Here is a 24,516-nt window from a genome sequence, read left to right on the forward strand (position 1 = left end):
CGGTAGGAGGAGTCTTTGTGTCTGACTGAGAAGGTCGTTGGGCGGGAGGAGGAGCTTTGGCGTCTGGAATCAGAAGGCGGTAGGAGGAGTCTTTGCATTTTGAGTCAGAAGGCGGTTTGGCTGCGTTTTGACTGAGAAGGCTGCAGGGCAGTAGGTGTAGGTTGGTGGCTGGCTCGGGCAGAGAAAGAGAGAGAGAGAGAGGGAGGGGGAGAGGGGGAGAGGGGGGAGAGGGAGGGGGGATGGGTTTTGTATTTAGGGAGGCTTGTGCAGCCAATGTTGGGCTGGTAAGAGGGAATATAGAAAAAAGAAGCTGCTATGGGAGCCTTGCGGGGGGGATGGGGATAGTAGAGGGGGCAGGGAAACCAGAGCACGGGCTGAGAATTCTCATCAGTCCTTTGCTCTGGTCAACAGCGCTAACAGGAGGATGTGAAGCCTTTGTAGCTACAGATGGGATAAGAAAAACAGCAAAAATAAGCTTGAGAATACTTAGGTTTTTGCCCTCTTTCTCAGGGTTAATAGGAACACTGGGTAACTGAGATGCAGAAATTAAATCAGTAGAAAACAAGTCTTCAGAATGATAACTGTTTGTGCCCCTGTCTCCCTGCTTGCTTAATTGGAGGATGTGAAGCTCTGGTAGAAATCCAGACTTAGGATTTGCGGAGTGGAGTGCAAAGTACAATGTGCAGTGGGGCCCAACTAGAGTCTGAATTTTGCTTATCTGAGAAAGAGACTCAATACAGTATATAATTCCGTGTGGGTGGAATAACATATCCAGTGGAAAGAGGCAGTAAGAAAACTATTTCCTTTGAAAAAACAGATAATTTAAATCTCCCTTTTTAAAGTAAGCTGGTCTGAAAACCCAAACTGTGTGCTTTTAAGTTGCCATGCTAACAGAATGAGATCTTCACAAAGGAAGAAACCTATGTATCTGTATACTTCATACATTACATAGCTAGACTTGTCTCTTTAGATTTGATTGTGGTGAAACAAATACCATAAAAGTAGAGCATTGTGGGAACAGTTTTTTTTAAAGCCCTTTACCTGCATTTCTGGCTCTGGGACTGCAGCCATGGGCACAGACAATGTCACTGGGTCTCTGTTGAAAACATGGTCCCAGTTAAAACAATTCAGTTGCCCACCCAAGTCCTACTTTGTACTGTTGCCTTCTGAAATAACCACCAGGATTCTTCAAACAAAACTCTTCCAGCCCCTTTCCTTCAGCATTTCCTCTTAAATCCTTCACTCTTGTCAGAATCACAGATCAGAAGAATATATGTTCCAGATGGAACTCAAAGGGAAATAAATGTCTAAAACTAAAGAGGTGCCACTACCTTTTCAATAAGGTTCCTATGTACTTCCTCTCCATATTTTCTCCAAATTAATCTCCAGCCCCAAATTTCTCCAGGTTCCATTATTTATAAATTACCACCTTAATTTCATCTACAATCAGGGTCTGTTCTCTTAGTCCAGCTTGTAATTCTGCAGTGCCCATCACTGTTTCAAGGGGCCAATTCAGAGAGAGATAGAGGACTGTCTGTCTGTGTCTTGGTTCGGCATACAAAGTCTAGAAGGAACAATATCCTCCCCAGTGAGCCACAAGCCTCTTTCATGTTGCATTATGTAAAGGTGCTTCCCTGTGTTCCAGCAGGCAATTGCTGTACAAGGGACTTATCCCTGAAGAGGACAACCACTGAAAACCCTTAGTCCTTCTTTTATTCCAAACACAACACTCAGGCACTTATTGCAAAAGGTAAGCAGTGATATCTCCCTCTTATTTCTCAGTGGCTTCATTTCAGCTGTCAGTAGTCACCACCTGACTTGGCTATTAGAAGGAATAACAGTAACTGCTATCCAGAGCTCTTAACAGGAAGGTTGAATTGTGATTCTCAGGGCTATCTCTCGAGACAGACAAGTCATGGACCTAAAATCCTCCTCACCCTTTGCAGTGCATGGAAGGAGGAAAAGATGGTTGGGAATTTGAGCCTTTGATAAGAAGCAACAACTAGGTAGCTGAAGACACTACAAATATTTACTTTCACAGGGGCCTGATGCTCTTAGAAACATTTTCTTAGCAGAAGTCTCTCAAAAATCACATACTCTCCTCCTCAGTTTGCTTTCTCAGAATGTTTTCCATCATCCCTCATGGCCAGGCTGCTTGGATGTGTTGTGTGTGTATTTTTTATATATCTTAAAGCCAACAATGGCATACATACACATTGCTGCCAAGGAAAGAAAATGGCTTCAATGACACTTATTAAATGAGCCATTGAAGCAATTCCCTTTTACTGGCAACAAGGCAAGGCATGCTGTGTCTGTTATACTTCCTGAAACTGTTTCCTGTTAAGGCCTACATTCAATAGAAGTTTTGGTAGAAAGGGGGTAGTTTTACTCTTCATTTTTCCTGCATATTGTTAAGTTTTTTAAATCAGAACACCAACTTTTTAAAAGAAAATACCAACTTGTAACTATCATAATTATAGTTATTAAAATACTGCATTTTTCACTGCCTGTTATTAGAATATGTATCGTTTTTGATGTAGGCTTTCATGGAACAATCCTATACATGTCTATACAGCCCTATAGAGATCAATAGGACTTATAGATAAATCTGTGAAAGTTCAGACCTAAATATATTGAATATTTATATATGAAAGATGGGCTGAGAAACCCCAGGGAGAGGGCTGAATAACCCTCAGAGAGGGGCTGAAGACCCTCAGGGAGAGGGCTGCATAACCTCAGATGGGGGGGCAGAGAGAGCGATGGGCTGCATAACCTCAGAGAGAGGGGGCGGCGGCTGTGGGCTGAGCAATTCTGAGAGCTGATGTGCCTGTCCCTCCACCTTTATCTTGCTGTAGATAGCCGGGACGAGGTCCAGAACATCCAAGAAGCACGCACAGCAGGATCTTGGTAGGCATGCCTTTATGGAATCATATGGCTTCCTTTATGGAATCAATCCATGTCTTGTTTGGCCTTCCTCTTTTTCTACTTCCTTCTGTTTTTCCCAGCGTTATTGTATTTTCTAGTGAATCATGTCTTCTCATGATGTGTCCAAAGTGTGATAACCTCAGTATCATCATTTTAGCTTCTAGTGATAGTTCTGGTTTAATTTGTTCTGAGACCCAATTATTTGTCTGTTTTGCCTAGAATGCCCTCCCTTGTCCTTAACATGGCTGCAACCATATCTACTCAAAAGTAAGTCCTATTGAGTTCTATGGGGCTTAGTTCCTGTCGGGAGGATGAGCTGGGCTCCTGGGGGGTTGTCAGAAGAGGATTCAAATGGCTGGCAGAGGGAGAAGGGAGGAACTTACCCTCTGTGGAGCGAAGCCGAAACAGAGGACATGCCAGAGATAGGGTCGCCTAGCAATGGGGAGCCTGAGAGCCTTGAAGTTTTAGAATCCCCCCCAGACATTCCCAGGCCCTCCCTTCTCTGCAGCTCAGAGCAAGAGGGAGGGCTAATCACAGCAGAAAGGCGGAGAGATGGTTTACCCTCAGCTCCTTCTTTATCACCCATAGGGGAATCGGACACTTCAGAAGAGGAGGAGGTGATGCCTTCCCCCTCACCACGCACACGCAGACGGTTGAAAAGACAGGAGAGAAGGGGGGGAAGGCGGGCAGTACCTGAGGGGGAGTTAAGGAGGAGCGAAAGGTTGCGTGCCCGTTTAGCCCCTTCTTAAAGAACAGGCGGGAAGCAGCCCCTTGCTCTGTCAACTTTCTCCCAATGTCGCAGGACCTGTATCCCTGTATTGCTTCATGAGAAAGCGCAGTCTTTGTTGGACATTACTCTAATAAAACACAAATTAACTACAACCTCTGGTCTGGTTCCTGAGTCGCATCCTGGGCCTGACAGCTTGACAGAGCCACCTAGATCACCCTCAACGCTCTCTTCACTTGACTGGGACAAGATGTCAAAGGGAGCAGCGGGGGGGACGAACCCCACTTCTGAGACGGAAGAAGTGAAACTCTTGAGGACTAAGGTAGCTGAATTGCAGACGGATGTCCAAGCCCTGCTAGCAGCAGTCAAGGCGCTGAAGACGGATAATCAAACCTTGAAGGCCACGATAGACCAGATGCAAACAGCCCCTCCAGCTGCCGCAGTAAAGGTTCCCATTGGATTGCCCCCAAAATACGCGGGACAAAGTGATCAGTTGGCAACTTTCGTGGCTCAATGTGAGTTATATCTGGATGTCATGCACATGGAGTTTCCAGACGATGGGGCTAAAGTGGCCTTTGTGATTAGCCTCCTGGAGGGAGAAGCTGCAAAATGGGTGACTCCGTATCTCGTGAGAAAAGATACTGTCTTAAGAAGGTACAGAGGATTTATACAGGAGATGACCGAGATGTTCCAAGACCCGCAAAGAGCTGAAACAGCAGCGCGGCAACTAGGCGCTCTGAAGCAAGCTAAAGGGACTGTTTCCGAGTACACTAATGCTTTTAAAATTCTGTCCCAGGAAACTGGTTACAATGACGCCGCCCTGATGTTTATGTACCGGAGTGGATTAAATGCTGAAATCCTGGATGAGTTGGCCAGGACCTCCCCCCCCCCCCGCTGACCTACCAGGGCTCATCCGGCTATGCCTACAGATAGATCACCGGATGGAAGGAAGGCGCCTGGAAAGGAAGCAGGAGGTCCCGGCATCTCGCAGCAAGACCCTTCCCTCTGCAGGAATGGCAGGTAATGCTGCTGAGGGACAGGGAGGGGCTAGGCCAAGACTGTCGGAAGAAGAAAAGGAAAGCCGCCGCCGAGAACGTTTATGCTTTTATTGTTCAAAGCCGGGCCACGTGGCCAGAGACTGTGGACTAAAAGGGGGGAAAGCTGAGCCGTCGGGAAACTAGAACACCCAGTCCACGTGCAGGCCGGTGGACTGGGGGCAGCGTTGTATAAAGGCCCCCCAACGATCCAACCTCCCTCAAAGGGGGTGTTGGTCTTGCCTATTCGGATTACAACTTCCAGAGGAGTGGTGTTTAATTCCACTGCCTTAATTGACAGTGGAGCCTCCACAAATTTTATTGATGTAAAGTTAGTCAAGCGTCATGGAATTTCCCGGTGGAAACTGAACGCTCCCCTAGCTGTGGAGACTATCGATGGGAGACCCCTGAAGTCAGGAGGGGTGACACAAGCCACGGAGGAAGTGAAACTTCAAATCCCCGGGCACGAAGAGTTCATTTCGCTATACGTGTCAGATCTCTCGAACTTTGAGGTGATTCTGGGAATGCCCTGGCTAGCAAAGCATGAACCCAAAATAAGTTGGAAGGAGGCGGTGGTGTGGTTCACCTCACAGTATTGCCAGGAGAACTGTCAACCTGAAGGAATCAAGAACACCTTAGCGGGGGCAGTGCAAGAGATCGAGCAAGTGACCCTGCCGCCAAAGTATGAAGAATTCAAAGATGTGTTTGATGAAAAGGAGGCAGAGACTTTACCCCCCCACCGCCCTTATGACTGTGCGATTGATCTAGTGCCAGGAGCCAGCATTCCATCAGGGAGAATCTACTCTCACAGAGATTGAGAGGGAGGCCCTGAAGGAATTCCTGGATAAAAACCTGAGACGAGGATTCATATGCCCCGCACAATCCCCTGCTGGAGCGCCACTATTGTTTGTGAAAAAGAAGGGGGGGGACTCAGACCCTGTAACGACTATCGCGCATTGAACCAGATCACCATCCCCAACAGCTACCCGCTGCCCCTGATCTCAGAGTTGTTGGACCGACTGCGCTCTGCAAAAATCTTCACGAAGTTGGATTTGAGAGGAGCGTACAATCTGATCAGGATGAAGCAGGGAGATGAATGGAAAACAGGGTTCTTGACCACTTACGGACAGTATGAATACCTGGTCATGCCGTTCGGACTTTGTGGAACTCCAGGAATTTTTCAAAAATTCATGAACGACGTGTTTAGAGACTTGTTGGACACATATGTAATCTGTTACTTAGATGATATCCTGGTGTTCTCAAAGAACCAGGAAGACCACGACCAGCATGTTGCAGAGACTGAGAGAAAATCACCTGTATGCTAAATTAGAGAAATGTGGATTTGACCTCAAGTCTCTAGACTTCTTTGGATATCGAATCTCAGCGGAAGGCGTGGAGATGGACCCAGGGAAAGTAAGCTGTATATTGGACTGGGGCCAACCTGTCACCAAAAAGGATGTACAACGGTTTTTGGGGTTTGCCAATTATTACAGAAAGTTCATTCCAGGGTTTTCCAAATTGACAGCTCCTCTGACTGACTGTTTAAGGGGAAAGAAGAAGTTTCAATGGACAGAGAATGCCACCCAGGCCTTTGAGGAGCTGAAGAGAAGGTTCGCTTCCGAGCCCATTCTGCACTTTGCTGACCCGACCCGCCCTTTCATCGTGGAAGCAGATGCTTCAGATTTTGCTATTGGGGGGGGGTCCTTCTGCAATTAGACCAAGAAGGAAAGGAGCTGCACCCCTGTGCGTACTTCTCTTGGAAGTTAAAGCCTGCAGAGAAGAATTACACAGTTTGGGAGAAGGAGCTGCTGGCCATCAAGGACTCTTTTGAAAACTGGAGACAATACCTAGAGGGGGGCCCTCATCAGATTGAAGTGCGCTCCGACCACAAGAACCTGGAAAGCCTCCAAACTGCCAGAAAGCTGAACCAGAGACAAATAAGATGGTCCCAGTTCTTCACCAGGTTTAACTTCAAGATCACTTACCAAGCCCAAGCCAAAAACCAGAGAGCTGATGCCTTATCCAGACAGCCACAGTACAAAGAAAGTGAATCCGAGGACCAGCCTCAGTACGTGATCCCGCCAGAGAAATTAATGTTGGGATCATGCCAGTCTTCGTGGGAAGAGGAACTCAAAAAGGCACAACAAGAAGATGCAGACGTACTAAAATATGGGCAGGAGACGGGACAAAGTCAAGACTCAGAAGTAACCTTTCACTGGAGGAATGGACTATTATGGTTCAAAACAGCCAGATATGTGCCAGAAGGAGAATTAAGGCTCAGAATCCTACGCCAGTGCCATGATTCCATCACAGCGGGACACTTTGGGATTTACAAGACCATTCAGAACGTGGCCAAGGACTTCTGGTGGCCTAAAATGCGTAGGGATATTGAAAGCTATGTAAAGTCCTGTTCTGTCTGTCTGCGGACAAAAACACAAACAGGAAAACCAGCAGGACTGTTACAACCGCTACCTGTCCCGCATGAACCCTGGAAGGATCTCTCCATGGATTTTATAACTGATCTACCCAAATCCCAAGGAATGACAGCCGTTTTAGTCGTGGTAGATCTACTCACCAAAATGGCGCATTTCCTCCCTTGTGCAGGGGCCTTAGAGGCTAAGGAAACGGCCAAGTTATTCATCAAAGAAGTCTACCGACTGCATGGGTTGCCAAACAGTGTAGTCTCAGACCGAGGAACTCAGTTCACAGCCAAATTTTGGAGAGCAATGTGGAAACAGTTGCAGACGGAATTAAAACTCTCCTCCGCCCATCACCCCCAGACAGATGGGCAAACGGAACGCTTGAACGCCGTTTTGGAAAGATATTTACGAAGTTATGTGTCCTATCAACAGACTGACTGGGTATCATATTTGCATTTTGCAGAGTTCGCCTACAACAATTCTCTACACTCCAGCACTCAACAAACCCCATTCTTTGTGAATTATGGATTCCATCCTAAAGTCTTTCCAAGCAGCTCAGAAGGAATGCTGGTACCGGCAGCTGAGGACTTCCTAAAAGAATTGCAAGCGGCGCAACAAACACTGAAACAGCAGTTAAATGAAGCCAAAACAGAGTACAAGCGAGTTGCTGACCTGCACAGGAAGGAGCCCCCCCCCCTTCAACCAGGAGACCAGGTATGGCTGTCCACCCGTTTCCTCCAGATGCCGGGCAAATGTAGAAAATTACAAGACAAAAGGGTGGGTCCTTTTGAAATAGAAACTCAAATTAATCCCGTGGCATACCGGCTGAAGCTACCTGACACATTTAAAATACATCCTGTGTTTCATCGATCCCTCTTGACGAAAGCTGCCCCTCCCAGTGAGCTGTGGCCGGAGGAGCCTCCTGGGTCCCCACTCCTGATAAATGAGCAGCTTGAGTTTGAAGTTGAGAAAATCTTGGATTCCAGGATCAGACGCCACAAGCTGCAGTATTTGATTCACTGGAAGGGCTATGGAGTGGCTGACAGATCATGGGAAAATGCAGATGATGTGCATGCTCCAGAGTTAGTAAAACTTTTCCATCAACGTTTTCCTCACCGCCCCAAGCCAGACAGGGGGAGGGGGGCACAGCTTGAGAAGGGGGATGGTGTCGGGAGGATGAGCTGGGCTCCTGGGGGGTTGTCAGAAGAGGATTCAAATGGCTGGCAGAGGGAGGAGGGAGGAACTTACCCTCTGTGGAGCGAAGCCGAAACAGAGGACATGCCAGAGATAGGGTCGCCTAGCAACAGGGAGCCTGAGAGCCTTGAAGTTTTAGAATCCCCCCCAGACATTCCCAGGCCCTCCCTTCTCCGCAGCTCAGAGCAAGAGGGAGGGCTAATCACAGCAGAAAGGCGGAGAGATGGTTTACCCTCAGCCCCTTCTTTATCACCCATAGGGGAATCGGACACTTCAGAAGAAGAGGAGGTGATGCCTCCCCCCTCACCACGCACACGCAGACGGTTGAAAAGACAGGAGAGAAGGGGGGGAAGGCAGGCAGTACCTGAGGGGGAGTTAAGGAGGAGCGAAAGGTTGCGCGCCCATTTAGCCCCTTCTTAAAGAACAGGCGGGAAGCAGCCCCTTGCTCTGTCAACTTTCTCCCAATGTCGCAGGACCTGTATCCCTGTATTGCTTCATGAGAAAGCGCAGTCTTTGTTGGACATTACTCTAATAAAACACAAATTAACTACAACCTCTGGTCTGGTTCCTGAGTCACATCCTGGGCCTGACAGTTCCTTAATAAGCATGTTTACAGTTGCTGCCTTCGGGGGCATCCATCTGTGCTCCCATCTAACATCTCTGCAACACTAAGCTCCTTTCTTCCTACAATGGCCTGGCCTGAGGGCACGTAAACCCTTCTTGCCAGAAGCAAGTAAGCTAGATTAAATGTTCCCTTAAAGGTGTTGAACTGTGACCTGGGAGACCAGGGTTTGAATCCCCACACAGCCATGAAGCTCACTGGGTGACCTTGGGCCAGTCACTGCCTCTCAGACTCAGAGGAAGGCAATAGTAAACCACCTCTGTCTGAATACTGCTTACCATGAAGACCCTATCTGGGATCAACTAGAAGGCAGTCCATTTCCAGTTTGCATCACCCTAAGCTTGTGAGAAAGAATGACCTTGTCACTTCAGATGGACCTAGGAACACCCTATTTTAGGTAAGATTTCTATTTTAATCTCCAGAGAATTTTTTTTGAATAGTATGCTCCAAGCAACTGTGGTTGATACAATGTATTAAGTTTAATGACGTCACTAGGGCCCGCCCCGTGACGTCACTAGGGCCCGCCCCGTGACGTCACTAGGGCCCGCCCCGTGACGTCACTAGGGCCCGCCCCGTGACGTCACTAGGGCCCGCCCCGTGACGTCACTAGGGCCCGCCCCGTGACGTCACTAGGGCCCGCCCCGTGACGTCACTAGGGCCCGCCCCCATTTTCTCAGGTTTTTGAATGGTTCCGACCTGGCAACCCTATTCTCCCTGGTGGTTCCTTGTCAAAGGTAATGGGAGGTTATGGCAGGGCTCAATGCTCTTCAACATTTTTATTAATGACTTGGATGAGAAGGTGTAGGGAATACTTATCAGATTTGCAGATGATATACAAAATTGGGAGGGATAGCTAATATCCTGGAGGACAGAAACAAAATTCAAAGTGATCTTAATAGGTTGGAGCACTGGACTGAAAACAACAGAATGAAATTTAACAGGGATAAATGCAAAGTTCTACACCTAGGAAAAATAAACCAAATGCACAGTTATAAGATGGGGGATACTTGGCTCAGCAATACTATATGTGAGAAGGATCTTAGAATTGTTATTGATCACAAGCTGAATATGAGCCAACTGCAATGTAGCTGCAAAAAAGGCAAATGATATTTTAAGCTGCATTAACAGGTATAATTTCCAAATCACTTGAAGTACTAGTTCCCCTCTATTTGGTGCTAGTTAGGCCTCATCTTGAGAACTGTGTCCAGTTCTAGACACAGCACTTTAAGCAGGATGCAGACAAACAGGAATGGGTTCAGAGCAGGGCAACAGGATGAATGGGACTGCAAAGCCCTACGAGAAGAGCCTGAAAGAGCCTTAAGAAGAGAAGACTGAGGGGAGATATGATAGCACTGTTGAAGTACTCGAAAGACTGACACACAGAGGAGGGCCAGATCTCTTCTTGATCATCCCAGAGTGCAGGACATGGAATAATGGGCTCAAGTTACAGGAAGCTAGATTTCGACTGCACATCAGGAAAAACTTCCAAACTGTTAGAGCAGTATGACAATGGAACCAATTACCTAGGGAGGTGGTGGGCTGTCCAACACTGGAGGCGTTCAAGAGGCAGCTGGATAGCTATCTGCCAAATATGTTTTAAGTTGGATTCCTGCTCTGAGCAGGGCGTTGGACCCAATGGCCTTATAAGACCCCTTCGAACTCTGTTCTGTGATTCTTCTCATTCCTGCATGCTGCTGCCCACGCCCAGGGCTACTGTTAGCGCCTAAGCATATCCAGAGTTGAGCCCCATCTCATTTTTATCCCACCCTTCTTTCAAGCAGCTCAGACATCCTCACAACAGCAGGCTTCCAAGGTAGGCTATGCTGAATGTTGGTGGCTAGGCCAAGATCATCTTGATAATCTTGTGAATGAGCACCAGCGTGCCTTCAGGTCTCTCTGGACAAAGTCTAATGTTGTCTAACCATTTTACCACATTGTCCTTTTAATATCGGGACAACCTAATTGCCTAATTTTAAAACATATTAACTAGTCTACGCAGAAAATAAAGAAAAGATAAAGAAAAGGTTGCTATGGATTGTAGAAGGGCAAAAGGTCAGTCAATGTTGCCCACGTGAAGAAGGCTTGTTAGGTTTTAGTTCATTTTCCCACTTGTGGCTTGCATGGGTGGGGTCCTCCCCTCCCCTACTCCCCTCCAATGTATGTTGAGGACTAAGAAGTTGGCATGTTCGAAGGTAGTCATCTTAATAAAAAGATCTGTTTGATACCAAAGAGTCTCCAGCGTGCTGGCTGGGCAGTAGGATCGAGAATGCAACACCAGAAGAACAGGTAACTCCACCCCTACCTTTCCCACTCTCAGGGATACTACAGCCCCGTTGGGTCTCTCTGACCACCTTCTAGGACTTAAGAGGACCAGACTACAGGGCGTTTTTCTTCCAAGCTCTACAAGCCTCACCTGGAAAGGAGGAAGAGTTAATTTGCCTCTTCCATGGCTCTCTTTATTTCTCAGGGTATTAGGTCAGAAAAAAATGAGAAAGGGAGGAGACAACCTTCTCCAGGTGTTCCTTTTTTCTCCTCAGAGCATTAGTACAGGAAAAGGGGATGGGTGGGGAGAATTAATCTACAATGCAATCTATGAATGTTTACTCATCAATCCCACTATTCAGTGCCTCTTATCTTTTTATTCCATATTACAAAGGCAATAGATTGCAATAAAAAACACCCAGCTTCATCTTCAGGAACTTCATCTTCTGAATCTTTAGACTACTATTTCACAAACCGAGCAAAAGTAAGGAAAAGGTTTGATGTCACAGAAGGACAGAGTTCCTCAGAAAGACTGAATTAATCAGAAGTTGACTCGGAGGAGGAATTATCCGGTAGCAGCGACTCCGATTCTTGTAAAATAGATAATTCTGAAGAGGAAAGTGTTTCAGAGCTGCCAGATGCTGGTTTAGTGGTTAATACCTTCCTTTGTTAAAAAGTTACCTGGTCCAATTGACATTGCACAGTGTAAAGAAGAAAGTCCAATTCAGCCAGAGGAGATCCCGGAAGACCTTAGGGATGCCATAATTATCACTCGCAAATCGCCTTCTACCTATCTCAGAAGACATCCTCCCTGAATCCCAAAATGGTTTCCGTCCTTCCAGGTGGACAGTGGACATGATCTTCACTGCACGACAGCTTCAAGAAAAATGCAAGGAGCAAAACCAACCTCTATATATGGTGTTTATTGATCTGACTAAGACCTTTGAAACTGTAAATTGAACTGCTGTCTGGACCATCCTTCTGAAAATTGGATGCCCTGATAAATTTGTGAATATTTTGCGACTCCTCCATGACGGCAACAATTTTGGATAACAATGGCTCTCAAAGCGATCCATTCAGAGTGGGATCAGGCATAAAACAGGGATGTGTCATTGCTCTGACCTTATTTGCCATTTTCATTGCCATGATTCTACACCTTGGTGTTGAGGGGGAACTTCTCACTGGTGTGGAAATAACATATTGAATAGATGGAAAGCTTTTTAATCTCAGTAGGCTGAAAGCAAAAAGTAAGGTAATTACAACCTCTGTCGTAGAACTTCAATATGGCGATGATAATGTAGTCTCCACACATTCAGAGGAAGATCTTCAAACTATCCTTAATGTCTTTGCACAAGCATATGGAAGGCTTAGCTTCTTGCTCAATATAAAAAAAAACAGTGCTGAGTCATCAGGAGCGAACTAGTCCCTCTGTAGCACCATCAATCCAGCTAAATGGAGTGATGCTGCAGAATGTTGATCACTTTTCTTAAATTCAACATCGTCTGAGCTCTGCGAGTGCCATATTCTCCCAAATGAAGTATAGAGTGTTCGAGGATCAGGATATTCGCAGGGAGACCAAAATGCTTATCTACAAAGCCATCATAATACCGACCTTACTGTACGCCTGTGAAACATGGACCATGCATAAACACCACTCCCAACTTCTTGAAAGATTCTACCAACGTCGCCTCCGGAAAATCCTGCAAATTACTTGGGAAGATGGACAAACTAATGTTAGCATGCTGGAAGAAGCAAAGACCACCAGCCCTGAAACAATGATCCTTCAACATCAACTTCGCTGGACTGGCCATGTTGTTCGAATGCCTGATCACCATCTTGCAAAGCAGCTACTCTACTCCCAACTTAAGGGTGGAAAATGGAATATCGGTGGACAGCAAAAGAGGTTTAAAGATGTTCTTAAAAATAATATAAAAAAATGTAACATGAGCATTGAGAACTTGTTGAGCCCCAGCTCTCCCAGGAGGATCAGGGAGGGGAGTCTGTCGTGTCCCAGCTTCCCCAGATAGACCAGGGAGAGGAATCAGAGATAGATGAGGTTTTCAAGGACAGTGCGGGAGGGGGTGCAGTCGACAATCTGCCAGTTCCCATGGACAGTCCTCCCGCCAAAGCAGACCTCGCTCTATCTACAGGTGCAGAGCCATTGGGGGATGACCTGGTGCACGCACCAACTCCACACCCCAGGACTTCCCGCTTGGCACTCCAAATGCTTCCCCGCCTCCTGAAGCTGAGCTGGCACCTATCGAGCCTGTACTGTCAGATGAGCAGGCGGAGGCTAGACCCCATTCACTCTGCGCGAGATGCCGCAAGAAGCTGGTCGGCCAGTAGGTGAAACTTTGGAGAAGTCAGAGATTACGAGTGAAGACCTTTCCTATTTAAGGCGGCACCACCCTGATTGGGGTGCTGAGTCAACTTTCTTCACATGCTGCAGAGGATGCCTAGGTAGCTTAGTTAGGGACAGTAGTGAGTTAGCATCGTCAAGTTTATGAAGCTCATTGCTTTCAATGTAACCGATACTCTAATAAAACAAGAATTAATTCCAGTCTTGCCTCCGTCTCGTGTCTCACACTCTGGGCAGGACAGAAGTGGGAAGTCTTGGCCCATGAGCGTCCCAAATGGAAGCCGGCTATTATCAAAGGTGCTATGGACTTTGAAGAAACACAAATACAGAGTGAAAGGGACAAATGAGCCAAGCGGAAGGCACGTCAAACAAATCCTCATCGCAACCGTCTTCCATCGGGGAACCTATGTCCTCACTGTGGGAGGCTGTGTGGATCTAGGATTGGCCTCCACAGTCACTTATGGACCCACTGTTAAAGACTATTTTGGAAGACAATCTCACTCGGTCACGAGTGAATGCCAATGAATGAATGTCCAGTCACAGAGCCTTTTCAGTCCAGCATGGTACAAACTCTATTCCTGGTTGAAATACAATGTAATAGAAAATGCTGTGTTTTGCTTTACTCGTAGCCATTTTGCTGGAAAAGATGTCTTTACTGGTGAAAATGCATTTACTTATAAAAGCTGCATAACAGAAATGCAGTTCAAAGACTGCATGGTAGCATGGGAGGGTTACAGACACACACAGACATTTAAAGGAGGCTCAGTTTTAGCACAATAAACTTATCAAAGAAAATAGACATTATATAGGCACTCTTGCAGAAATTCTTTTGTTCACCTATATACAAAAAAAAAAAGATTAAACAACACAGGCAGTGGGAAAGTGAGACAAGTGATAACAGGAGAAATGTTCTTGAACTCTTGCATCCAGTTGCAAAACAATCCCAGAATCCAGTCTAAAATAGATACTCTTCCTCGCAATGCAAAGTACACACATCATTCCATTCAAGATGAATTGTTAAGCATTATGAGCAGAATGGTTCTGGAGTCAGTTTCTCATGAAGTGAAGGAAGCTGACTTCTTCACATTAATTGCTGTGGAAACTAAGGACAAACATAAGCAGGAATAAATGTCAGAAGTTCTCAGTTACTGCTACAGTGGCAATATATATGAATGTTTTGTTGGTTTCCATCATTCACTGGACGCTCATTCACTACTTAAAGTTACATAAAGAACATCTTAACATGTGGCATAGATATCAAGCACTGCATAACACAAGCCTATGATGGTGCCAGTGTAAGGAGTGGAAAACTAAATGGGGTGCAGGCACTGCTCATGAAAGAGGTGTCACAAACTATCTATGTTAATTGTTTCAACCACAGGCTGAATGTAATTATTGTTGATGTGTGTAAGAATATACATGGTGTTGCAAACTTATTTAGTCTTCTTCAACAACTACACATTTCTATCCTGTTCTTATGTGCATCCACATACCATCGAATTGCAAAGACAAACAGAATAAAATTACTTAATTAAAAATATTTGTCAGACACTCACTGGGTGTGTCAGATTACATCATGCTTAGCTGTTAAATCAACACTTCCTGACTTTTTATTGCTTCTGAATATAGTAATAAATGAATCAAGTTCTGAAAGAAGTGTAGAGACTTGTGACATTCTAAATGGCTTTGTGTTTTGCCTGAATCATTTTAGCAAAGTACTTTTTGAACTAAAAGTGGCATCTGATTATTTGTAAAAATCAGATTGTGACATGTCCCAAGCTTGTGTACTTGTTAATTCTCTGATTGATAAATTTCAAGATCTCAGGGATCAGGAGGAAAATTCAGTAAAATTATGGCAGAAGTAAAAATGTTTGCAGAAGAAAATTCAATCAAAATGAGAAATAAAAGAGAATACACTGTATCCCAAAACAATATCAAAGCTATGTTGCTGAATTAAACACAGCAGAAAGTATTAATCCAAAACTGGCCATGATTTTAGAATTAAGGTGTTCCTTCCTGTTGTTGATCGCACTATTGGGAAGCAGAATTTTAGTGTTTTGGCACCTGGCCTTTGGAATTCCCTCCCCTTAAATATTAGGCACCATCTGTTACCTTTTTGGCACCTACTGAAGACCTTCCTCTTTCAACAACCCTTTTAAGTAGAGACCTTATCGCAATCTGCATCTGTGTTGGAATTACTTTTTAAGATGTTTTTAAAGCTGTTTTTTTGAAGGTGTTTCATTCGAATATGTTTTTAAAGATGTTTTGCTTGGATGTGTTTTTAAAGATGTTTTGTTTATGTTTTAGAGTGTTTTTAGTGTTTTGTTTGCCGCCCTGAGCTCCTTCTTGGATGAAGGGTGGGATATAAATTTAATAATAACGATAATGATAATAGTAGTGAACTTAAGAGAAGGTTTATAGGCAATTGCAATGTTTTGAATGGAGTTAGTGCTTTCAATCCCAAGTGTGTTTACTCTATTGATCCAGAAAAACTCAGACCATTTGCAAGACATTATAGCAGTGATATGGATGGATTTGAAGCAGAGCATGGACTTTCCCCAAAAGTTCTGGAGAGCTATGGACGAGAAAGACAAATAAGAATTGACACAATGAACCAAATGCTTATTCTTCTTGAAGAATTAAAACTGATGAACATGTATTGGGTTTCTTGGGTGTACAGGGCCCAAGTATCTCAGTTTGCTCTTACTTTCTTTACATGGAGAGTCTACTTTGGTGATTCAGCCTTCACTGGTTCAAAAGTAACTTTTCTAAAGAAAGTGTTCTGTCTAATTTGTGTGTCAAGGAAATGCTTGTGTACCTACTCTACCTTGTTTGAAAGCCTTTTTCCCTTCTATAAGTTGAATTTGGATAATACATGACATATAAAAAAAAAATCCCTAAATTAATATATGACTTATTTCAGAAACCTGCTGTGTAAGAAACTTGCACTGTGGCAAGGAATTATTGGCAGGAAGTTTTATGGAATGTTCAAATTAATGTAGAATGCTTAAACTCTAAAATATTTTTGACTTATTTAAAAGTGATTGTTTTTTGAGACAAAGGGCAATTATTGTTCTATATGATTGTTGCAGTGAGGATGCTTCAGGGTTAATCTATCTGTGGCAGCCTGATGTACCAGGTGAGGTGGAGGTTTTATAGCTCAATGGGTCCAGTCTGCAAAAAAGTCAAAATTATCCAGACCTTCCTCACTGCCTTTCCAACAAGCTGGTCTTTGCTGCAGGTGTTTCTCAACTAGGCAAGAGGTTAAATGATGGGTATTCTTAAAAAAAGAGAGAGAGAGAAAGCCCTTAATGTGAACCCTTTCCCTGCTTCTTAAGTGTTGTAACAGACCTATCTAACTGAATTAATAAGCAACATGTTTTCCATTGATAGGCTTTTTATAATTTTGTATGTTCAAATCTTGATTTAATTTTATGTATTCTAAAAGCAAAAATGCTAGGCACTTGGCTAGTTCAGTTGGCAGCTGATTCCATAGCATCAGTTGCAACATTAAAGGCCAAGTTTCTTCTTTATGTCAGGTGTACCTCTGGGGCATACAGAACTCTTAACAACATCAGAGAAATGCAAGTGCTGGGCATGATATATGGGGCAAGAGGTACCCTGGCCCCAGGTTGTAAACAGCTTTAAATGCTAAAAGTTGAACTTAGACATGAGTGCTGTATCATATTAGTAGCCAGTGCCGTACTTTTAGTAGAGGTGTTATATGCTGTTGGGAGGGTACCTCAGTCAACAACCTGTCTGCTGTATTGTCCACCAGCTGCAGCTTCTAGACTATGCCCAAAGGAAGCCCCACTCAGGGCTTATCCATACTTCCATGTGATCTGTAATGTAAGCCTCTTGTGTGTCCATTTACCTTTGTCCACATGATGGTCTCTAATCGCTGCCTTCCCCCACTTCCTTAATCCAGACTGAGAACAGTTATAAGCAGTTGCTAAGGAGGGAGCCTGGTTGCTTTGACCATCTGTTTCCCACGTGGGAGGTTCTAACACCACCTTCTTTCACGCCTCGTTTTTGTTGGGTTCCCATTGGCTCCCTTTGCTCCTCCCCCTTCTCCCTCTGTTAGCCAAGCCAAAACACAATGAGATGGGGAGAAAGCGGAATCTAAGGGGCTGATTTTTCTTGTACAGTATCTCCCCCCCCCCCATTTTTGCCAATGTGTGTGATGGTCAGTTTCGTGCTGGGAAGGAAGGAAGGAAGGAGGGAGGATCAGTTTGTAAACAAGCCAAGCACACTTGGTGGACTCTGGGAAGGAGGGGTGGTGTGGCAGAAGCAGGCAAACAGCAAAAGAGCAAAGTAAACAAAAGACACACCCACAAGTATGGATGGGGGGAACCTTTACCTGGATATGAAGGATGAAGTTTGGACCACCAGGGGACAATGTGGAATATAGAAAACATGGATTTTTAGCCATTTTACATGATAGTAGGGATGAGCCCATAGTGTGTTGCAGTAATCCAGTCTGTAGGTTACCAGCATCTGGACCACAGTGACTAAGCTGCCCCAGTCCAGGAATGGCCACCGCTGTCTTACCAGATGGATCAATTATGCTCATTTGGCAGGGATAACTGTGGCTAAGATAGCATGGGTTGTGTCAGCCTTGCAAAATAGTTCAATGCTATTTTTGCCCATATTCCAGGGTAGTGGGGGTGAGAGAGAGAGAGTGTAGTAATGGATGTGTGAGAGAGTAGTGTATGGCAACCCTGCAGTGTAGCCCAGTACTGTTATTCCAATCTCCTGATGTGTTGGGTTTATAAGGGAAGTAGAATTGGGAACGAGGTGTGAACTTGATTGTAACAGCAGTGCTATGGGGGAAATGGGGTAATTCATTGCGTTCCAACCCATGGGAGAACATAGGGGACTATTGTGAGTGGCTAATTTTGATCATAAAAACAGATTCAATAGTGCCAACTTTTAAAACAGCAGCAGCATACAATATATATTGTCATTATGGCACAAAGACTAACAAATTTATTATGGCAAGGCTAACCTTTTGTGGACTACAGTTCATCTGATAAAGTGATAAAATGAATTCTTGGTATTGGCCTCAAGATGGCGTTACTTCCTTGCTTTGGTAAAATCCCTTTGCTAAAAATGTGTGTGTGCGCACACCTGTGGGAGTGTGAGAGGCTTAATTTGAGTATGAGCACAACTGTGTTTAACCTCAAGACCTGTATCAAAACTCTCAACTCAACCTTGCAAATCGTTCTCCCCACAAACATGTGCACAGTTCATTTCACTCACACTGAGGTGCCATAAACGTGATGAAACTGGTGAAAATGGTGGTACGTGGGTATTATAAAATTGATGAAATTGGTGATTGTGCTTTGAAGACTACCACATTTTTTAAAATTTCCCAAATGTAGGTTTTAAAATTATTTGGCTTGTAGGTGCAACTGAAGAGACTGAAAAATGGTAGGGCACAGAGAAACCCTAGGGTTTTATGCATTGAATGGGTTTGGGAGGGGAAGAAAACACAAGCAAGAGGGAAAGGAATGTTACAAGTATTAATCTTTCCCGCCGTAGCCCACCTTTCATTGCTCAGTTTCTAAAATTTAACCAGACACACCTTACCTATTCTGAATCTTTTTCTAACCTGTGAGGTAGATTGACTTGCTTTAGAAAAAGAATTGAGATTCTCAATACTGCATTTTCCCTGCTCTGACTTGGAAAACCTATGGAACCTCCATGCTGTTGGCAGTTGTTAACCCTATTTTGCAGATGAGGAAGCTGAGGCTCAGAGATAGTCTATCATTTATATAAGTAGGTTGCAGAGGAGCATTGGCACTATTCCATTCTGCACAGGCCCCAGATGGCAAGACAGTGGATAACTTAGGCCCCAGTCTTGAATCTCCTGGCCATTTGTAGGGATTGAGCACAACCAATCTAGTGCTTGCAGCTTCCATGGTGCCCATGGGCACCTGGTTGGTAATGCCTCCTCTATTGTAACTTGCTATCATCCTTGGGATATCAGAATAAAATCTGGTATACATATTCAGAACAAAATTCTAGGCTTCAGGTTAAACTACCAGTTAACCTCAAACACCTGTTTTTAAGGGAGCTTGGAAAATGTGAATTACAAGAATGTGATATCTGCCCTGGAGAGTTAGATTTCAGAATGAAGGTTGATGAGCATGTTCAGGGCACAATTCCACATTTTAAATGTGAACCCCAGCTTAACCCCCACCCCTTTTTCAAGGAGGCCAGAAGAGATGTATTGGCCTGGTTTAGATGATTGTTTGAGGCTTGCATTTAGCCAGAGTTCCCCATTGTGTATGAACGGAAGAAAACTAGGGAAGAAACACACTCACTGTCCACCTCTCTCTTCTGAAAACAGGCGCACACAATGCTAGTCAAATCCCACCCCTTTTTATTGTACAATCTGGTGGAGCAGCCTGACTGCACGCTTTTTAAAATTCAGCTTCAAAAAGATTTCATAACTGATTGGCAGATCAACTGTTTTCCCTGCGGGTGTGGCTAATGGGAATTTTGGCTCTGGCAACCAGCGTGTTTACAGCACCAGTTTAATGTGATCCTGGCTTATTTTAGTCTTTTGTTAACTAACATAACACCAAAGCTCCCCAGTATGGCCATAATGGGAAACTCTGATTTGATACAAACCAGGATCTTTGCACTGAAACTAGCATACAACAGAAGGGGAGGAGGAGTGAGAGGAGTGCTCAGCCCCCAACATTTATTCACAGCTTCAGAAATTAAGTTCACCTTGTAAACTTAGGGCTCATCCAGACGACTGCAAAATGTGTGACATGCCCGCTATGTGTGTTCATTATTTTTCAGTCGTCCAAATGACGTCTCACACTGTTACACATTTTCATGGGTTAAATCCGCTCCTTGCAATACCGGCAAAACTGCGATTTGCTGTTTAAAGTCGGGAATCATCCGCTGTGCCTTCAGGAGTTAGGATGCAATACCACAGACTTTACAGCTGATGGGCAGTTCTTGGGCATTTCCCCTTGCCCCTTCTCCTCATTCCAGCCAATCACGTATCTGCACTTTTGCGCATGTGCGAGAATAAGCCTGGGAAAATTGAACCAATCATGGCAATGGTGGGGTGTTGGGGGGGTCTGCAACTACTGCGCAGATGCATTTTATTTTTTGCCAGCCTGCAAACTGGGCGGCCGCTCTGGGTGAGATCTGCAATGCACAGCAAGCAAGAAAGGGGGGATGATCGGTTTCAGCCTGCCTCCGAAAGCCTTGTCAATTTCATTGTACTTGCTGGGGTTTTGCTTCAAATCAGAAAAGCATACATTCCTCTAAGTGTAATATTGCAAATACAAACAAGAAAAAGGCTTCTGGTCAGTTTCAAGCCTGCTCGGAAAGCTTTCTCAATTTCATTCTCCCTGGGAAGGAAAGGGAGAAGGAGGGGGGATGATACTTTTCTTGCTTTTTGGAGAAATAAGTGCAATTGCCAGCATGTGTATCTCCTTAAATATCAATAAAGGAAGAAAAGCATACATTCGTTTAAGTGTAATATCACAAATACAAACTTAGAAAAGGGCTTCTAGTCGGTTTCAAGCCTGCTCCGAAAGTTTTGTCAATTTCATTCTTGTGGGAAGGAAAGGGAGAAGGAGGGGTGTGTGTGCTAGGTTTCTTGATTTTTTGGAGAAATAAGTGCAATTGCCAGCGTGTGTATCTCCTTAAATATCAATAAAGGCAGAAAAGCATACATTCATTTAAGCATAATATCGCAAATACAAACAAGGCAGGCGTGAAACCGACCAGCAGCCTTTCCTTCCAAGGCGAGAACTCCTTTACAGCCATATTGTGCGTTGCAAAGGGGGAGAGGAGCATACTTAATTTTTTTGCTGACCAATTGGTTGATAGGGGGAGGTTTTAGAGGTGGACCTTGGAAAAAGCGAAAAGAATGTAGGGGTCTTAACACTGCGTGTGCGGGTGCAAAAAAGCGGTTTTTTTAATTGGGAAAGAGCGAACTAAAAGGCAAAGTGAGGACTATCAGATGACAAACCGAATATGGAAACCGTGGATTATCCCACTCCGTTTGGATAAGCCCTTAATGGCTGAGTGGGGATTCAGCCCTAGATCTCTCTGTTCCTAGTACAACACTCTAACCTCTAGGTCACACTAGTTCTCATGCTTCAGATTTCATTTTACCATGTTGCGAGAGATCCTCAACAGTGTAAAGAAGACTGGTCTTGGATATATTTAAAATTAATTTGCAATGAAAACAGTATATTGTAAGAGATTCAGATATGGGTTTAAAAAAAAACAAAAAAAACACCACAGCCCCATAAGAGCTATAACAAAGTTATTAAAACAGGTCAAACATCAGAGGGGTAGCCATGTTAGTCTGTAGCATCAGCAGTATCAACCATGAGTTATATGGTATGTTAAAGAACACATTTGTGGTAGAAATGTTCATGGGCAAAAGTCAGAAGTGGGGTCTGCCCTACAAACTCTTACACCACAAACTCTTACCTTTAAAGTGGCATAGAACTTTTTGTTGTTTTTAAAACTCAGTCACTTCTTTCTTTCTTTAAAGGGATTTGTGAGCACTGGCAACGAATGGGGGAGATGACTGAAAGCTTCTTGGGAGAGGAAAGGGAGACCCCATGTGAGGAGGTGAGAGCCCGACCTGATCAGCTGCTACAAGGGGTTGAGGGTGACCCAGGAGTCCAGCTGCAGAGCACCCAGACTGGGGTGGCTAAAGAGATCCAGAAAGTGGATGGGCAGCTGGAGGGTTTGGATTGTAAGGAGTTGCAGTCAGTAGTGGAGAAGGAAGAAGCTGTGATTGTCCAGGAGCCTGCCAGGGGAGAAGACAGCAGAAAGCTGGAAGTGAAGCCCCAAGAGTTGAAGGAAGACAGGCTGGAAAATGAAGAGGAAGATGCCTTGGAAGAAAATGGAGTAGAGGCTGGAGAAGAGATGCTGCTGATAGATTTCTCTGCTCCCTGTGTGCCTGCTGTTAAAGAAGTAGTGCAGGAGGAAGAAAAAGCCTTGGAGAAAGGTGAACTAGAGGCTGGAGAAGAGCAGCTGTCGATACATTTCTTCGTCCCGTGTGTGCCAGCTATGGAAGAGAAAGTGCAGGAGGAAAAGTTGGAGGCGTGTATGCGAGAGGAGCTGCCAGCACCTGGAGAAATGGCTGTGCAAGAAAAAGTGCAGGAGGAGAAGCCTGAGGTGGGAGTGCAAGCCCAAGAAGAGCTCCCAGCGCCTGGAGAGATGGGTGAGATAAAATCCCCAATTGACTTTGCCCCTTGGGTGCCCCATAATGGTCTTATAGGGTGGGATGCAGCTCCTATGATGGGTGCAGTCCCTGGGCAGATTGCAGCAGTGAGAGGCACCCAGCACCCTGTGAGTTTGGAGGGCAAGATAAACTGGGAGGGTTACCTGCCTCTGTTTGTGCCCATGATTTACATTGGAGATTGTGAGGGAGAACAGATAATATTTCTTTCTGCCAACCTGGATGGGCTAGGCCAGCTAGTCCTGAAGAAGATGCCCCCAGACAAAGACTTGTGGCAGAACTTTGATTTGGAGTTTGGGGCAAGAGATGAAGTGGACTGGCTTTAAGACTTTTCCCAGGTCAGAGAGTGGAAGGAAAATGGCTACCATCTGCTGTGTGCTAATGAGGAAACAAATCTATTCCTGGATATGAGTCTCAACACCCTGCAGGCAACAGCAAGGATCAGCTTGGACTGTGAACTCCATGAAGCCCCAAGACAAAGGGCCATGTGGGCGGGGGTTATGCATATGGGACTGTGTACTGATTTGCTGTAGGAATTCTTCTGATGGTTTTAGTATTGCCTTTTGAAATGCTGTTGATTTGTGCTTTTTGCATGCGTGTGGGGATATGAGCTGTTTAATGATTTTTTAGAAATTATGCTGATAGGTTTTTGCAATAAGGTTTTAATGTTTAAGAGTTACTATTCTGTGTCTGTTAGATTGTGGGTGTGTACAACTGTTTGGGGGAGCTCCAAGAAAGAAGAGGAAGCCTAAAGAGGGAGCAGTTATTTGAAAACTTGCTGAAAGGGATGGATTGTTTTTGTACTTGTGTGGAAATGAGACTGTAATGACTATGCTTTTAATGATGTATATTTCAATGTCTTACTAACCTGTATCTGTTATTTCTTTGTAGGGAAAGCTGTTATTCTGTTGTTTGTTTGCAGGTCTGGGACAGACCTTTTTCAGAGAAGGGGGTAGTGTTATGAGCATGGGGTTGGAACAGATGGTCCCTGTGGGTCCCATTTCCAGCCTCTGATTTGGAATCCTGTGCCTTGGAATGAGGAACTCGCTCTGCTGGGCAGATGAGTCTCTCTTTTGTTAAACAAATAGAGTGGCCAGGTTTGTAATGGGTCTATCAGTTGCCCAGCAACTGGTGAATGGGCCAGAAAGACCCTTTTGTCATTGAAACTCTTCAGGAGAGCCTCCCCCCCTCCTGGCAGCTAGCAGAAGTTTGTGCTTGGAGTGTGTGTAGGGAATTGTCTAGAGAATAGCTGGGGCTGGAGGCAGGCAGCGAGGCTATCCCTCTGCACCATGGCTTTAGGATGCCTCCTGCAACAGAACCGCCCCTAGGCACCGGGAAGCGGGGCAGTTGCCCCAGGCCCCGCGCTTTGGGGGCCCTCCGTGCTTGGCGATCTGCATATAAAAGCAGCAGCCGCGTCCTCCTCACGGCCGCAGTAGCGAGCTGAGGGGAGCGTAGAAACATGCAGCGGCGGGCTCCTGACGGCCGCGGTAGCGAGCCGGGAAGGAGAAAACCTCGCAGCGAGAAACGCTAAGCGAGTCTACAACAAAGGCTGCAAAAAAGGGAGCCACAGCCAAAAAATACAAAGCCGCCGCCAACAAAGGCTGCAAAAAAGGGAGCTGCAGGCACAAGCTCCTAGCAGCCGAAATACAAAGCCTCTGTCGCTGCCTGGAGGAAAGGATATATATAGAGAAAAAGAATGTGGGGGGGCAACTATGCTTTTGCCCTGGGCCCCGCACAT

At 45.1% G+C, this 24,516-nt stretch overlaps 1 protein-coding gene and 1 long non-coding RNA gene across 3 annotated transcripts in view; one reads left to right on the top strand and one right to left on the bottom strand.

Annotated features, from left to right (window-relative positions):
* ACBD4 (acyl-CoA binding domain containing 4) overlaps positions 1-17,512 on the bottom strand; it is a 52,473-nt gene extending 34,961 nt beyond the window's left edge. For both annotated transcript variants that reach the window (XM_061591124.1, XM_061591125.1), the window contains exon 1: positions 17,418-17,512. The gene's annotated coding sequence lies outside the window, so the exon portion shown is untranslated. The remainder of the gene's footprint in view (positions 1-17,417) is intronic.
* Positions 1,661-3,331, top strand: LOC133367200 (uncharacterized). The gene is made up of 3 exons (XR_009758539.1): positions 1,661-1,750; positions 2,856-2,907; positions 3,145-3,331. It is a non-coding gene; the product is annotated as an uncharacterized LOC133367200 (long non-coding RNA).
* Positions 17,513-24,516: the final 7,004 nt, after the last annotated feature.

The sequence above is a fragment of the Rhineura floridana genome, chromosome 11 (assembly GCF_030035675.1).
Source record: "Rhineura floridana isolate rRhiFlo1 chromosome 11, rRhiFlo1.hap2, whole genome shotgun sequence".
Taxonomy (NCBI): domain Eukaryota; kingdom Metazoa; phylum Chordata; class Lepidosauria; order Squamata; family Rhineuridae; genus Rhineura; species Rhineura floridana.